This window comes from Sus scrofa, chromosome 15 (genome assembly GCF_054392235.1).
Source record: "Sus scrofa isolate SSC_HxYL_T2T_F1_AM1 chromosome 15, Sscrofa_HxYL_maternal_Yorkshire_Landrace_v2.0, whole genome shotgun sequence".
Lineage (NCBI taxonomy): Eukaryota > Metazoa > Chordata > Mammalia > Artiodactyla > Suidae > Sus > Sus scrofa.
Genome location: NC_139397.1, coordinates 63,747,992 through 63,764,098, shown reverse-complemented (window position 1 = coordinate 63,764,098; position 16,107 = coordinate 63,747,992). Strand labels below are relative to the sequence as shown.

The 16,107-nt window shown below is 38.4% G+C and overlaps 1 protein-coding gene across 1 annotated transcript in view; it reads left to right on the top strand.

Moving 5' to 3' along the window:
* KCNU1 (potassium calcium-activated channel subfamily U member 1) overlaps window positions 1-16,107 on the top strand; it is a 610,139-nt gene that overhangs the window by 322,640 nt on the left and 271,392 nt on the right. The window contains exon 6 of the mRNA XM_085000045.1: window positions 11,549-11,651. The gene's annotated coding sequence lies outside the window, so the exon portion shown is untranslated. The remainder of the gene's footprint in view (window positions 1-11,548; window positions 11,652-16,107) is intronic.

Genomic DNA, 16,107 nt, shown 5'->3' with positions numbered 1-16,107 from the left:
AGGCTTGAGCTGCAGTATCAGCTCTTCTCTGGGAGTCCAGCATGATAGTCTGTCCTGCAGATTTCGAACTTGATAGCCTCTGCAGTTGCATGGACCAATTCCTTAACACTTTCTCTCTGATAGGTAGGTAGGCAGGTAGATAGGTGCATATACATACATACATATGCATATATGTATATGTGTGTGTGTGTGCGCACATCTATACCTTCTGTCTGCCTATCTATCTATATACCCATGCTATTGGTTCTGTTTCTCTGGAGAACCTAAGATAAACAACTCACAAGGAAAAGGACTAAGCCCTAATCAGGGAATTGGCAACAAATGCACACCTTGATTTCTGATTTGCTATGGAGCAGTGATTGCTGTGTATCTTCTGTTTATCTGTTTTTGAATGGGAACATCTATTATATCCTTATTATTGTCTATTATCTTATGACAGTCCTACTGTGATTGGTTTGTTGGGCATGTCAGAGGTATCCAATCTCTTGTACTCACCAATCTACAGAAGGAGAGGAACCATATTTGAAAATCCACACCTGAGCAACTTTCTCTGCACTGGGACCCGGTTTGGAAGATCAGATTCTAGACTTGAGTTGCTGCTGCAGTTGGACAGGATGTTAGGAATCTTGGGAGAGGGAATGAGTGTATTTTTCATGTGGCTGAATATAAGTAACCTATAGTATAAGTGTTGGTTTTGGCTATTTTTTTTAATTTTTAAAAAATTTTATCGGAGTATATTTGATTTACAATGTTGTTTTAGTTTCAGGTGTATAGAAAAGTGAATTAGATTTATCTATATATATAGTGAATCAGATAGATAGATCTATATGTATATATGTATATGTGTGTGTGTGTGTGTGTGTGTATATATATGTATATATATATATACATTCTTTTTTCCCATATAGCTTATTACAGACCATTGAGTAGGTTTCCCTGTGCTATATAGTAAGCCTTTGCTAATTATCTGTTTTATACAGTGGTGTGTATATGTTATTCTCATCTTCCTAATTCCTCCTTCCCCACTATGGTTTCAACTATGGTAACCATAAGATTGGTTTTGAAATCTGTGAGCTTGTTTCTATTTTACAAATAAGTTCTTTTGTTTCATTTTTATTAGATTCCACACATAAGTGATATCATATGGCATTTGTCTTTTCTCTGATTTACTTCACTCAGTATGATAATTTCTAGGTCCATCCATGTTACTGCAAATGGGATTATTTCATTCTTTTTATGGCTGAGTAATATTCCACTGTGTATATGTACCACATCTTTATCCATTCCTCTGTCAGTGGACATTTAGATTGCTTCCATGTCATTGGCTATTTTTTTTAAAGGCCACAAATACTTTGACTGCTTCAGTTGATAACTGGCCATCTCTTTCCTCTCACCAGGGTCAGGCTGTGACTGCTTGGACCACTAGACTATTGCAGAAGTAATGCAGTCTAACTGCTAAGACTGGGTCACAAAAGGAAATGCCATTTCTGTCAAATTAGCTTGGAAAATGCAGACTTGGAGCACTGAACAGCAATGAAACAAGTCTGACCATCCCAAGGTTGCCATGCTGGGGGGAAGACAAGTTCCATTGATAGGAGAGATTTTGATTTGCCACCCTAACCCCTACGGTATCTTGGACAAGGCACCAGGTGTGTGAATAAAGAAGCTTGCAGGTGATTCCAGCCACAGACTCATCTCCAGCCATCAAATACTCCCTGCAAAATTCCCAGCTGCCATGTAGCAGAGATAAGTCATTGACATGTTGAACTTACAAGAAATCTGCCTACTCTTGTTCTGCCAGGATACAATTAACTGGATAGGACCACCCTGCCCTTGCCTTGTCCAAGATAAGACCTTTTCCATCCTTCCTCGTGACTCCCATAGGACTCAGGGATGACTTTCTGCTTATGTGACTCTGTAAAGCCCCAGGACCCCTTTCTTTTCTTTGCAGTTATCCTCATTAATGAGCACTCTCTGTTGCAAAAGCCAGAAGAAAATCATATCTGTAATTGTCTTGTCTTTCATACATGTCTTCACTGAGCCACTTCCAAATGCTTGACCCACAGAGTCTGTAAGCATAACAAAAGAGTTATTCAGTTTCAAAGTAGTTTTCTCCAGCAAAAATAACCTGAAGAGAGCTTTTAGCCATCTCTCTTTTTGCTTCAAAGATAGACACTTTACCAAATTAAATATGGAAATTAGTCATCTGCTTATCACATGAATTTATTGATGTTTTAATCTGCAGGATTAAATTATGACTTCATTCTAGAAAACATTTTGTCGTATTTTGTTATTGTTTCTGTTTGATTTGTCCTTTTTCTTGGAAACATCAATGATCTCTATGTTAGATCATCCTTCTTTCTCTTCCATGTGTATCATCAGGATTTCATTTTTATCTCTTTTCTTTTTCAATAAATTCTGAAATATTTTCAAAGTTGCCCACCATAAGAATTTAATTTCTGCTGGGTTCAAATACGCTTTTTAATGCAGAAATTAAATCTGTGGTTATAGTTTTAGATTTTTTAAATTCTCTTTATTTTACTTTTTAAAAAGTGGTGTTCTCAGCAAGCCTCCTTATCAAATGTTAATCTTTTTACTATTTTAGCTCTGATTTCTGACCGTATAGAGCCCATATTTCTTTGAAATTTTTGAAAGTATCAAGTGAACTATTTTCTGCAGTGTCTTAAAATATAATATATATATGTGTGTGTATATATATATATGTAGATATAGCCTTCATCTAAACTTTCATATTTGATATAATTTGATACATGGAGTCCTTTGTTTTCCATTTTTTATGTTGTAGATTTTTTACTGATTTCATTTTGATTTTTTTTCTTCCAATTCCCAAATCACTGAGCGAGAAAACATATATCTAGCCTGGAGTGGTTTATTCATCATCTCTCTGGTTGCTGTTAGAATTCTCTTCTCAAATCTAAAGCTGTAGGTTTTAAAGATACTTGCATCCCTAATGTGCTTCTGGGGTTCTGTTGTCTCTTTTTTAAGTTAAGTTTGCAGACCTAAGGCAGGATCATCTCAACTCAATATGTAATATTTTACCTCAGGGGATGGAATTTATATTTGGATAGTTGTGAGTTAGATTTACCTTTAATTCAGATTGCTTTGCCCTTTATTTTAATCAGCAAAAAGAGCAAACAACAAACTATAACTCACAACATATACCCTTCTGGGGCTTTACCTAGTTCTGTATTTTCTGTGGAAAGGACAATTCAGTAAGTACAAGACCTGTCTAAATCTACTCCAAAATTTACCCATTACCAGGGATTGCTGTTTTCATGATAAATTTTTCATATTGTAATGGCTTCAGAAAAGGATCTTTAACCCTGACCCTGTGAAATCCAGACCCCAGTTATTCATTTATAGCTTGGCTATTGACCATACTGGGTGAGCCGGTCCTTTTGCAAATTTATCTTTGTGTTTCACAACATAAATGTAGGCTATGCCTACAGCTTGATGGTTTTGTCTTCCATTTTATTATTTAGTAATGTGAGAGTTCATGGCATAATATGAAAAGTGGTTTGGGGAGCCTTTAAATAGAGGCAAAAGGAAAATTACTGATGATTTGATGTTGCTTTTCAAGGAAAGTCGTTTAAGATTACCCTCCCGCAGCCTTCTGATTAAGGTCCAACTCAGCAGCATTTTTCCAGTGACTTTGTAAAGGTTTGGTTACTTCCCTGAATATCAAACCTTCAGTCAATGTAGCCCCAGAGTAGGAACACAGAGTTCCACATCATTTGGTTCCAAGTAAAGGGTGATGTTTACTTGATGCCAAAAGAAGTTCAATTTTACCCCCTCCCCCATAACCATAACTGCAGCTTGAGTACTCTTTAGTTGACATTTATGCTGCTTACACAGATAGCAATAAGGAAAGTAAGAAAAAAAAGAACTTGACATCTACCAATTTTAGCTTGCATTCCAAATGAATGTCATGTTATCTAGTGCCTCGCTTTTCAGGATGGGGACCCTAGGCCAGCAGCACCAGCATTACCTTAAAGATTGTTAGAAATGCAAAATCCTGGCCCCACCCCAGATATTCTGAAGTGAAATCTGCATCTTTAATATAATCCTCAGGTGCTGCACCTTGAAGTGTGAGAAGCACCATTCCTTTTAATGTTCTGCCTGAAGAGTTCTAGAGAAAAATTCTGAACGCTGAGTTTGCCCAACTGTCTACACATGAGCACCGGCTGGGTAGGTGGACGTTCATCTTCCTAGATGCCTTTCCATTCTTCCTTTTGTAAGGATTCTAGTTAATCATTGGTTATTGCCAGAGAAAGAGTGGTTAGCCCCCAAGTATCATTGACCAGACTCGTATAAGGGGTAGTAAGTTTACATTCTAGGGAGAGGATCGGAGAGCACCAATAAGAACTTTAATCTCCTATCAGTGCCCTTAATACCAAGCAAATGGAAGTTTGGTTTCATCAACCCTGTGAATGAATGGAGCTTCACGATTAATTCTGTACAGTAAAGCATATTTCTAACTGCTTTACTTGCTGAAGGAATACAACCCAGGACTTCAGATTCTGTTCAGAGACAGGGCAGCTTCCCAAAGCCCTAACCAAGATGTGCTGCAGGCTCTTCACAAGGGGTGTGAATGTTCCCTGGATACTGTCTCAAGGGAGGTGCTACCTGAGGGGTCTTCAGATTGCTTGAGTGTGTGAAGTATGGGGAGCTCCTTAATTGGGCTCCACTTCCTGAGGAGAAATCAAGCCACTTCATGGGCTGTGTTAAAAACGCAAAAAAAAAAAAAAAAAAAAAAAAAGGGTAAAAGAAGTCACAGATTTGCCACAAAGATTTATCAAAAGTGATTTGTTTTCTTATTAAAACATAGCAAAGGAGTTCCTGTTGTGGCTCAGCAGGTTACAAACCTGGCCAGTATCCACAAGGATGTGGGTTCAATACATGACCTTGCTCAGTGGGTTAAGGATCCCGCATTGCTACATGGTGCGGCATAGATCATGGATGTGGCTCGAATTCTACCCCCTAGCCTGGGAACTTCCATATGCCACAAGTATGGCCCTAAAAAGGAAAACAAACAAATGAAAACAAAACAAAACAAACAAAGCATAATAAGAACAATTCCTGATTTATTTCACGCACACCCAGAAGTGAACACAAGGTTTGATTTCTATTTTAAAAAATCTATTCAACCTCAAGCTTAAGAGGTTACCTGACACCTATCCACTTTGAATCTTCACTCACTCATTAAAGATGACCATTATTGTGCCCTCCTTGCCAGACATTGTTTTAGAAGCTGTTTTCTTGCTTCCTTTCTCAGATTCTATTCTATTTTCTATTCTCCATGCTCATTCACCCAAGGCCATTGGGTGAAAACCAGAACCTCCAAACTGATTCCACTCTAATGTCTCCCTCACTTAAACATGCCCTCAGCTGTCTGCTTGCCAAAAGAATGTAAAAGTCAGTGGAATAACAAGGTTTCCACATTTTGGCTGACTTTCCAGATAAGTCATTTGAAAGGAAAAGCCCCATGCTTTCTCTCTGTGTAAGTCTTCTTTGTTTCCCTCCCCTGGCTAAACTCCACACTGAGTAATTTAAACTGCTAGAGGTTAATTTTCCTGTAATAGCCTCATTGTGGTGGAGGGTTTGGAAATTACAAAAATTAGATGCACTACTAATAGGCTTGTCTGCTTTTTGGAGCTGCTCCCTGGGTTATAACACAGACAGAGAAGGCCAGATTAAATTCCCCAACCAACACTTACCAAGAAGATATTTAGATGTGAGGAAAGAAAAGTGTTCCAAAAGGAATCACATAGGTGTATTATTTTCTTTCTTTTAATTGGCTGAGAAAAGGTAGGAGAGATTCGTTCCCTTCACTAGAACTGGGGCAGTGAATCAACAAATATTTCGGCACCTGCTGTGCTCTCTTGTGAGCTGAGCCAGCAGGAAATACAAAAGAAGGAAACACTGCTCCTTAATCTTAAGGGGCTTAGCTTGGAGAGGAGGAAATATCAAGTCATGTCGCCGGACAGCAAGATTTCAATTCTGCTCAAAAAACACCTTGCAGTGAATTAACCCTCATGGTGCAGTGCATTAAGGATCCAGCATTTTCACTGCTGTGGCTCTGGTTACAGCTGTGGCATGGGTTCAGTCTCTAGCCCAGGAATTTTTACATGCCAGGAACAACCAAAAAAACTAAAATAAAGAACACCTTGGTCATGCAAAGAAAGCTATCTTGACATTTTCTCTAATCAACTGATTTTCATGACAAACCTTGCCCCAGTGGGTAGTGGAGGCAACTTAAATTCGACAGGTATTAAACTGCAATATATTTTGATCTAGAGAGTCCCCCTCCAGCTTACACTTTTGTTCTATACAAAGTTCCCTTAAGTATAGCAGGCGTAATAGTGGTTGTATTTAACTCAGTCACTTTAGACACAGCTTTTATATTTCATTCCTCCACAACTGCCTAATGGCATTTGGATGTAAGAGGGGAACTTAGTGCATTTTTATGGAAGTTTGTGTAAGAAGAGGAGTCCTCAGCTCTACCTGGCTTCTGCTAGATCACACTGATCCTCATGCAGAGTGTCTAGGTTTTTCGGTTTTCTGGTCTAGTCCCACTGAGGGGTGAGTGATTTAATCAGGCCCATCACCGCTGGCCTGTCTTAAAGTCTTAGCCCAGCGCTGTCCCTTACCTGGACCAAGTCTTTTCCAGTCCACCACATGCTCAACCTCTCTGCATCCCCTCTCAAGATACACAGGGCTTCCAAACCACTTGTTTGCTATAACCACCCTATAGGGAACTCAGAGCGTGATTTTTTTTTTTTCTTGTCTTTTTTAGGGTCATACCCACAGCATAAGGAGGTTTCCAGGCTAGGGGTCTAATCAGAGCTACAGCTGCCGGCCTACGCCAGCCACAGCAGTGCGGGGTCCGAGCCATGTCTGCACCTACACTGCTGCTCATGGCAATGCCAGATCTTTAACCCACTGAGTGAAGCCAGGGATCGAACCTATGTCCTCGTGGATACTAGTCAGATTTGGTTCCGCTGAGCCAAGATTGGGAACTCCCCTGCGCGTGATTTTAACATCAGCCGGTATACAACTTTTACTACTCCCATACCACTGTTCCCACTTCATCTAGATCATAGCTCTGAGTTAGAAGCTTGTATTTTCCTGTGGCCATGGAAAACTCCCCAATATGGCCAAAGGCATGAGTCAGCCTTGTCTTCCCCATACTTTTTAGATGGTGTTTAAGTTTCCCTTGCTTCTGGTTAAGTATAGACAGGAACAAGGTCATTGGTGTCTTCATTTTGTTTCTCCCCATCACTCCTTTGGGTGACTCAGAATTCCAACTTTCTCTAGGTCAGATCCTTTTTCTATTTGGGGAAATAAGCCTCATTGTTGACCAGAAAGCTTGTCCCCTCTATAAAAAGGAGCTTGCGAAAAAACAAAAACAGGGAGTTCCCGTCGTGGCTAAGTGGTTAACGAATCCAACTAGGAACCATGAGGTTGCAGGTTCGGTCCCTGGCCTTGCTCAGTGGGTTAAGGATCCCATGTTGCCTGATCTGTGGCGTAGGTTGCAGACGCGGCTCGAATTCCGCGTTGCTGTGGCTCTGGTGTAGGCGGGCAGCTATAGCTCCGATTGGACCCCTAGCCTGGGAACCTCCATATGCCACGGGAGCATCCCAAGAAAATGGCAAAAGGACAAAAAACAAAACAAAACAAACAAACAAAAAACAAGAAACGAAAACAAAAAACGAAAAGGAGTTCCCGTTGTGGCACAGTGGTTAACGAATCCAACTAGGAACCATGAGGTTGCAGGTTCTATCCCTGGCCTTACTCGGTGGTTTAAGGATCCGGCATTGCCGAGAGCTGTGGTGTAGGTCACAGATGCGGATTGGATCTGGCATGGCTGTGGCTGTGGCGTAGACCAGGGGCTACAGCTCTGATTCGACCCCTAGCCTGAGAACCTCCACACGCGGCAGGTGCGGCCCTAAAAAGACAAAAAAACAAAAACAAAAACAAAAGAAATTTGTAATTGGGTCCTTCAGATTTGGTTCAGGGTCTGTTACATGGGAGCTCATCTATTAATATTAAACTAAAGGTCAGGCCTTTAGCCTGCCGTGGAATCCAATCTGGGTATCAGAAATTGAATGTAAACTCTTTCTCTTTGTATGATGAAGTGGTTAAGGGCACACAGTCTGAAGTAACACCCCTGAATTTGGATCATCATTCTATCACTTACTAGATTTGTGACCTCTGGTTAAGTTTTATAAGGTCTCTGTGCCTCGGTTTCTTCATCAGTAAAACAAAACAATATTACCTATATCACAGGGTTGTTGTGCAGAGTATAAGAGTTTGCATATGATAAGTGCTTAAAAAAGGACTGGCACAGCGTAAGCCATATAAAAATGTATTTTATAAAAACTATTTTTAACTTATAAAAAGTTATTATATGACTTTCTTTTGGCCAATTCTAATGGATGTTTTTCTGGACAGAAAGGAGGAAGCTGAGTGTGTTGGGAGGGCAGGAAATTAGTAGGGAGGTCATATTATTAAATGTAGGAGATCATTGCATAAATATGTTTTCAAAATATTATCTCCCTAACACTTCCATGGAAAAGTTAAAGGATAATACAAGGTAACATATAATTAGGCACTAAATTTTATTCTGCATATTGTATACACTGCCAGTATTCAGATAAAGGAGAGATGGGATGAATTTTAGTGGTATTATTCAGGGAGGTTTTTGTTTGTTTGTTTGTTTGTTTGTGTCTTTTTGCCTTTTCTAGGACCGCTCCCATAGCATATGGAGATTCCCAGGCTAAGGGTCCAATCAGAGCTGTAGCCACCGGCCTACGCCAGAGCCACAGCAACGCGGGATCCCAGCTGTGTCTGCAACCCACACCACAGCTCACGGCAACGCCGGATCCTTAACCCACTGAGCAAGTCCAGGGATCGAACTCGCAACCTCATGGTTCCTGGTCAGATTTGTTAACCACTGTGCCACCACGAGAACTCCTCAGGGGAGTTTTTATGGAGCTCTAAGAAATGAAAGGTTAGATGGAATTGGGAATGAATAGAAGGGGAGTACAGAGCCTGAAGGATATAAATGGAAACATTTTTTAATCTTTATAGGCAATATGTGAAACCAAGTGGGCTTTGTTATTGCCTTTGGTGAATTCCTGATTTTATTCGTTGGACATGGTTCAGAGGAATAAAAGGGAATGGATTAACCATTTCTTCTTGCATGTCGGGGAGATAGGGTTGAGTCTGTAAAGACTTGAGTTTGTGACAACTGATAGGTGACTCGGGTGGGGAGAGATGAGTGTTCCCTGTGATCTCTTATATTCCGGTTCTGTGGAGATGAGGTTTTATAAAGGACTTTTCTTCTTCAATTTTTGAAAGGACTAGTAGGAGGGGACTGCTATGCTCTGAACAACTCCAGAGCCCATCTGTCTGGAAAGGTGACTTTTTCTTTTCCTCTTGCTCTGTTGCCTCATCTTTACCTTTCTCCAGGACCAGATATTGACCCTAAAGACCTTCTGTTTTGCCCTTAAGCTTCTCTCAGGCTTCTCTTTGTCCTGAGCAGACTCAAGTCCACAATGAATTTTAAGTGATTTTCTAGGAAGTAACAAGTTACAGTAAGAATGTTGTGTAACTCCTTTTCTGACCTTAAACCCTCTTAAATCATCAGGAAGAAAACCTTGTTGCATCAAACTGTGACTAAATGCTACTCATTGAAGATAAAAAAATTCATGAGTAAATACCCTTTCTAAGATTAATCCATTTGTTGGATTTTTATTTGTTGTAGCTTCTTGTGTTGGTGTTTTGGGGATGGAAAAAAAAGAGAAAGAGAGAGAGAGGCAGGCAGGCAGTTGGGGAAGTGTATATAATGTAATCACCTTGGATACAGCTGTGTCTCCTATTTATAGTCATGCTAAAAATTTGTGCTAGACCTTCGGTGACTCTCTTAGCATTATGGCAGAGCCTAAAAATCAAGGGCACAATGACTCTACTTAGAATTCCAACAATTTCACTGGGCTCTAGGGCATTAGGCATGATAATCTGTGTTTGGGTACAAGTAAGTGTTGCTATTTATGGTCTTCCTAAACATCCTCTCTAAAAATCTTATTCTTAAGAGGAGGAAAAAAAAATCCATGGAGTTAATGAAGTTTATCAGCAGGAATTCTAATCTCATTTTAGAAATCTATAGAATCTGTCATTGAAAATGCAGACTGTCCCAGATCCCAGCAAGTGTCCTGAGAACTGCCAGAGGAGCACAGGTTATTAGACAGATTTTAATTTGTGCAAATCCATTAACAAAAATCTCTAATTAAAAAAAAATCAATAGATGACGGTGACATTAAACCAGGAAAATCTAATAGCGGACCATTAAAATTTTTTTTCTATTCAATTAACTTGCGTGCAAGATGATGGACTCAGCAGATACTTTAATTAGATGCATATGAAAAGAAATTTTGCAAAATTAAACAGACTCGCTATTTGGAACTGATATGTGGAAAACTGCAGTAAAAGATTTGTTCAAATCCCTAATGACTGGTAATTTCCTTGAGAGGGACATGAATTCTTAGACAACATCCTTACAAATCAGTTCTCCCCTAAGAGGCTGTCCTTTGTCAAGAAGTGGTACACTGTGCTGCCTGCTTCTTTCTTAATTCTTTTTTTTTTCTGGGTGAGATATTCTTCTGGAAAGCATAAAAATGTAAGTTTTAAGGCTCTGTTTACCAAACTCGCTCTTCCGGGCTCCTCACAGTAAAAAATGTTCCCAAATAAATGGCTCTAATTTACAGGGTGAACATCTGTCCAAAACTGTCTTGGACAGTCTCAATTTATGCCTGTTGCTGTGGCATCATAATTAATAGCCCTTCTTTTTGCTCTAAATAGTGTCTTGGTTTGGACCATAAATTATGCAGTCTTCGTACTAATTTATCAACCGTCCCCACACCCTGTTTCACAGTACCAAGCCAGCCTTTTCAACTTTTGGTAGAAATAAATGATTTCCTTGTTCATAAGATGTTAAAATTTGGGAAATTGAAGCATACCCATTATTGCCTATGCAAGAAACATGCAAATTCACATTTGCCCTCTCCCTTACTTAGTCCTCTTCTTTTTTTCTTCCCTGTTCTCCATCCTCTGACTTTACTTAAATGCTTTTACATTTAGGATAAGTGTCAGAACCTTATGAGATGAATTTGGCATAATTCCCACTACAGAGGTAACCAAGTCTGAGATGGTTCTATACTCTTTCATTTACGGAATTACCCTCTTCATCTAAACTAAAGTATTAATTGCAACATATTATATATGCTTGAGAGAGAAGGCTATATGCAAAATCTTGCAAAGCCTTTATGGTAACCAAAAGCCAAGTTGGCTCTCAAACATCCCAAATTCCTGATATTTACACATTTGCGTGTTTTCTCCTCATTGTACCAGGATTGGGTTTTGCAGCCAGTAAATGATGGTTTGTCATTCTAAGATTAGGTACTAAAAGACTATAGATTCCTTTTTGTGTGTCCTATTGCTTACCTGGTCTCCCTCTCTTTTTCAGATTACTTATTCTGGGGGAAGACATGCTGTGAGCTAAATTGTAAACAACCCTAGGAAGAAGCCCACCTGGCAAGGAGCTGATGTCTCTGGTCAACCACAAGCAGGTGAGTGAGCTTGGAGGTGGGTTTTCCAGTTCCTGTTGAGCCTGTAGTCTTGGCTGAAAGCTTAACTGAAATTCAGTGAGAAATCCTGAGCCTTGACAACCCAGATTCCTAACCCTCAGGAATTGTGCAAAGTAACAAGTATTCATTTTTTTAAAGTGTAAGGTTTGGGTATAATTTGTTATGCAGCAATGGCTAACTGATACAATTAAAGTCCTTGCCTGCTGGGAGAATGTACTCAGATAAGAACTCAGAAAAGTCAGTACCCGGTGCTATAAAATAAAGGGAGATGATATGGGCATAATCCATCTCTCTATTCATTCAGAAAACAATTACTGATCACCTACAAAGTTCTTGGTACCTTATTAGACTCTGTACTAGGTGCTAAAGACATCACAATGGGCCGAGGATATAGAGATGAGCATGTGCCATCATGAGATTTAGATCTAGCAAAATCTGGAAAAGACATTTAGGAAAATTACTAATCAATTTCTAAGTGCATGCCTATTTAGACAAGTATGTGAAAGTGGATGTAAGGGGATTAAGTGTCAATTATATCATGAACATTTAAAGCTCTATTGCTACTACTTAATTTATGCATGCAAGTATATACCACCCAAAAATCCAGTGATTCACTTTCACAACAGGAAAATTGAACTCTAGGTAATAAATTTAGAAAGAGCTTTCCCCTAGTTTGAAGAGTAACTGAAATGAAAGCGTTGTGAATCACTAAGAGAAATGCGAATACTATTATACCATAAAATGATTGGTTTTAGTTGAACAGTAAACACCTGGTGAAAAATTTCTTGTGGTTTTAATTTACATGTGGGCTTAACCAAGAAGAAGTGGGGTGGGGAGGAGTCTGAGGCAAACTAACTCTGAAGTTTTGACATAGCTTTTTAATTTTATCATAAAAGGAGGAGCTTTGCTATTTCATCTTAAATTCTAAGTCCGTCACTGACGTCTTCAGTGGCCTGAAAGAAGCAATTTACTGCCTCCTATTTCTGTCTATTAGCATACATTAAATAGAGATAATAATGCTTAGATAGCTGTGGCAGGATGATTTCAAAAATAAATCTCATGGTGTTGGATAAGACTTATGCAAGAAAGAGTTATTACGTGAATAAGAATTTGTCTTTTCCTTTCCTGTGCTGTGTCATCCCAGTTTTAGGGAAATTCTTGGTTGCGACTGTGTGATCACACTCAGTGAGTTGCATCCCCCATTCTCCACTTTCAGAGTCAGGGTGACATTCTCATAGGTAGAACCTAGCTTCCACCTGCAGTACCATTAATGTCCTAGCTCTGCACACGTAGGGAAGACTGACAAATCCAGAGTAATCACCATTCTTTTCAACTTCCCTTCTCTCCCCAAAGCTTAAACTAATAATAATAACCATTTGAAAGCTTTCTCAGGGGAAACTTGGGCAGAACTGGAAGGGAAATCAATTGTTCTTAGGACAGCTATTATTGTAAGAATTAATCACCGCTATTTGCAATTACTGTACCATACAATTATCACTAATATTTATGTCACTTTGACTGCTGCTAGAGACTGTATTGCCTTTGCTGCTATTACCCCGGCAGAGAGAGGCAGAGTGGAAAAACAAATGAAACCAAGGGATGGAGATGACAGGTTGAGGGGATCCGATTCTCCTATTGTCAGGCCAAGATGTATTAAACAGCCACTGCCTGCTCGTGTCACAACAGCAGCCCACACAGAGCTGTAAGTTTTCCCTTGAAAGAAAAGAAAAGAACTCAAATAGGTTTGAGAAGATACAAATTAGAATTATTTTCAGTCTTAAAAATCTATTTTCTGAGCCTGCAAAACTCAGTTCTCCTGAAGCATATGATTCTTTGTCATGCATAGAAAACATCTGCCACTCCCTATTTTGCAGTATAGCAGTTAGCCTCTCCAGCATGACTGTCCCTGTCTGTGCTGGTGAAAGGTATTGGCCACCATATTGGAGGGGAATATTCCAAATTTTAGGTGTTAGATTTCACTAAACAATAAAAAGGACGAGTCTTTATTTTTCTCACCTTTTTATCCAAGATTAATGTATTATTTAAATGTTTAAAATTTTTTATGCGTTTATTTATCTTTTTATTGAAGTATAGATGATTTACAACATTGTATCAATTTCTCTATATAGCAAAGTGATTCGGTTATACCTAACATACATATACATTCACTTTTATATTCTTTTCTATTATGGTTTATTTATCTCAGGATATTGAATATAGTTCCCTGTGCTATACTGTAGGACCTTGTTGTGCATCCCTTCTATATGTAATAGTTTTATGCTTTTATTTCTTGAATAACTTCAGACTTAACAAAATTTTGAAGAAATTGTATAAAAATGTTGTGTAATTCACTCAATTTCCCCCAAATTACAGAGCAGTTACCAAAATCAGGAAAGTGCTGTTGAAACAGTAGTATCATTTAATCTATAAACTGGCAGATTTCACCCATTTTCCATTAATGTCCTTTGTTTCCAGTCCAGGATCAAATCCAGAATTCCACATTGTATGCAGTTTTCCTTGGTCTACCTTAATATAGAACGGTCCCCAATTTTCTGTTTCATTTTCTATTCTTAACCTTGAATACTCTGATGCTTTTTAAAAGTAATGTCTGTTTATTTGTGATTATTTGTAAAATGTCTCTCAATTTGGTTTTTCTTGAGATTTCCTTAGGATTAAATTCAGGTTATGCATTTGGGGTGGGGGGCAGAAATATCACAGACATGAAGTTGTGGCCTCCTTAGTGCATCCTATTGGGAAGCATGTGATATCACTGGGGAAGTCTTTTTTTTTTTAATAAACTTTTTGTTTTGAGATAATTATACATTCATATGCAGTTGAAAAAAATAATACATAGACCCTTTGCCTAATTTCTTCCAACATGAGGAGCTTCCAAAATCATATGCAATGTCTTGACCAGGATATTGATATTCACAAACTCAAAATCCAGAACATTTCCATCAACATGGGGATCCATCACTTTGCCTTTTTGTGCCTCAAACACTTTCCTCCCTCACTTTTCTCTTAACCCTCAGCAGCCACTGGTAGGTTATCCATTTCATAACTTTAACATTTCAAGAATGTTTGATAAATGGAATGTAAACTTTGGGGACTGGCCTTTTTTCATTAGCATAATTCTCTGGATATTCATCCTAGGTGGTTGTGTTTGTCAATAGTTTGTTCCTTTTTGTTGCTGAGTTGTATTTCATAGGATGGATATACCACAATTTAGCACTTCCCTTGTTAACAGACATTTGGGTCACTTCATTGGGGGGATATTAAAGCTTTCATAAATATTTCTGTGTAGGTATTCATGTGAACATAAATTTTCATTTTTTTGGGATGAATGCCCAGTAGTGCAAGTGTTGAGTCATTACGATAGTTACATGTTTAGGTTTTAAGAAACTGCCTGTTTCCCAAAGTGATTCCACCATTTTACATTCTGATGTGAAAAATATGAGTGATCAATTTTTTTTCCACATTCATCATCATTTAGTATCATCACTGTTTTTATTTCAGTCATTCTAATAAGTGTGTAGTGAGATCTTATTGTGGTTTTAAATCGGATTTTGCACATGGCGAATAATGTTTAGCATCTTGTCTTACATTTATTTAACATGAATATATCCTCTTTGTTGAAATATCTGCTCATGTATTTTGCCCATGTTCTCATAAGATCATTTGCTTTTTTTTTTTTTTTTTTTTGCTGTGTTTGGGGAGTTCTTTCCATATTCTAGATTCCAGTCAATTGCTGTATGTGTGGGGTGCAAATATGGTATCCAGACTGTAGCTTATATTTTTGTCCTCTTACCAGGCTCTTTTACAGAGAAAAAATTTTAAATTTTGATGAATCCCAGTTATCAACTTTTCCTTTTATGGAATATGCTTTTTTTGGATCAAATCTAAGAATTCTTTGCTTAGCCTTAGATTCTGAAGATTTTATCATATCTCTCCCCCCCAAATTTTAGAGTTTTATGTGTTTTGTCCAAGTCTATAATCCATTTTTGTTTATAGTATGAGACTTAGGTGAGAGTCTTTTTATTATTTTTGTTTTTGTTTTGTTTTTTGGCCCAGGAATGCCCACTCTCCATTTGTTGAAAATGCTATTTTGTTCCATTGAATTGCTTATGCACTTTTGTCAAAAATAAGTTAGACATTTTTATCTAGAGCTATCTCTGAGTGTCGTATTTCATTCCATTATACTATGTGTCTCTTCCTTTACCTACTTCCATATTCCTTATTACTGTATCTGATACACTGAAGACTGAATCCTCCCTTTATATTCTTTGTAGTTTTATATATTCTAATTCTTCTATCCATGTGAATTTTAGAATAGTCTTGTTTATGTATACTAAGTATCTTACTGCTGTTTTGAATGGGTTGTGGTAAACTTGTATATTAATCTGAGGAGGATAACACCTTTACCATGTTAATCTTCCAA